Here is a 1,815-nt window from a genome sequence, read left to right as displayed (position 1 = left end):
TTCCTGAAGAGGTTTCTTGCTCGTGGATTTCAGCCACGGTAAGTTGTGATTCTCTGCATCTGCCCATCTGTCTCCCTGGGGAGACATTGGTTTGTCACTTCAGTTCCCTGATGGAGCTAAGGAGAGGTGTTGATTTTTCAGTTTGGTCAGCTTTTTCTTGTTAGGATGGAGCGATGACTTCCAGGCTCCTTACAGGCCAGGGCAGAAACTGGCCTCGTTTTCCTTTTTATTAAATGATGCCTTAATGATATTTTTTTTTCTGGTCCAGTTTAGAATTCAGTGAAATGTTCACATTCTAGTCACTGTTTCTGTTACAATCCCATTCTTAATCTTTTCTGGCTACAATTATTTCTTCCGCAAATACTTCTTAGCTGTTAACAGTCCGGTTCTTTCATTTGTGGATTTTCTTCATTTCCACTCTGTCTTTCTTGAATTGCCAACAACAGGCACTACCTGTGTTTGCCAGTTGTGTCAACATTTAAGCGAAGATGTGCTGTTTGCATTGTTGTTCCTAATATTCAGCTTGCAAATCCTGCTTGGTGAATTGAATGGACTGCAGATGCGTGGCAGGCTGATGGCTTCAGGACAGAGTTTACAGAAAATGTTGGGTTATAACATGGTGGTTCATAGCTAGGTTTACAAATCTAGTTTTCTCTAAACCTGTTACCTCGCGTCTGTCGACATTGAAACTCACCTGTATTTTGTGACCCACTTACATTACTTAGAGTAATGGCGTTCAGCCTTGCCTTATTATTATTGGGTTGTCGGAAAAGTCATGATGCATTTTTGCAACGAAAACCATAGAAAAAATACGTCATGACTTTTCTGACAACNGAGTCCCCGCCCCGACGCTGTCCCGTGCCAGCCAACGGCCCTGCGGACGCGCGTCTCTCCTCCCCGCAGTGCGGGCGACCGGAGTCCGCTGTCACCGTCCGGGCCTTGGGCTGGAGGGGGCGCTGCGACCGCGAGGGACCCGGAATCGGACCCTAGTCAGCTTCAGCCGGGCCGCGCCCCTGTGCGGGGTCCCCTCCGCAGCGGTGAGGGCCGAGACAGGGTTGCAGGGCCCGATTGGGTCTGGCCTCCTTTGGTGGTCCCTCCAGCCCCTCGCCCTTATTTTTTAACTTACAGGCACGCAGACGTGTCTACTGTGGGAGCCCGGGGTAGGGAAGGACAGAGCAGCCGGCTGGCGGGGTTTCTGGTGTAACCGGTTGGGGAACCTCTCCTGCGGCCCCACCCGCGCTGGGAGCCGGTTCTGCTGACGGGTATACTCCTGGGACCGGCGTGAGCTCGGGCCTGCACCTCGTGGGTCACCCGGTTAAAGACTGCAGGGAGCCTGCTCTCCCGGGGGAGGGTGTGCATGGACCTGCAACTCTGAACTTGGTTGTCCCTGCGGGCACCCCTGTGAGCCGAGGGCTCCCTATGAGGGTTGGTTCCGGGGCCCAGCCGGGGGCAAGTGGCCTTAAATCTAGAAGGTGGCCTAGGGCCCCTTCTCGGAAGAGGTGGATGAGGCTACAGTCATGTTTGGAGAAAATCTTGAACTGTCCTAGTTTCTTGACCTCTAACATGCTGGGAGGTGGGGAGTAGAGGGGGAAGGGGAGAGGACTGAGAGGAGGGAGAGACAGGGTGGGGACATGGGGGCGACCCTAGTGCTCTTAAAATTTCTTGGCTAGATTTATTCTTTATTTTTTCTAAGAGATTTATTGAGATATAATCCACATACCATATGAGTCACCCATTTAATGTGTCCCATTCAATGGATTTAGATTTAGTATAGTCACACTTGTGCAACCATCACCACATCAATTTTATCTTTTT

Source organism: Hipposideros armiger, unplaced genomic scaffold, assembly GCF_001890085.2.
Source record: "Hipposideros armiger isolate ML-2016 unplaced genomic scaffold, ASM189008v1 scaffold_120, whole genome shotgun sequence".
Classification (NCBI taxonomy): Eukaryota; Metazoa; Chordata; class Mammalia; order Chiroptera; family Hipposideridae; genus Hipposideros; species Hipposideros armiger.
The sequence above is the reverse complement of the archived record's forward strand: the minus strand, read 5'-3'. Positions refer to the sequence as shown.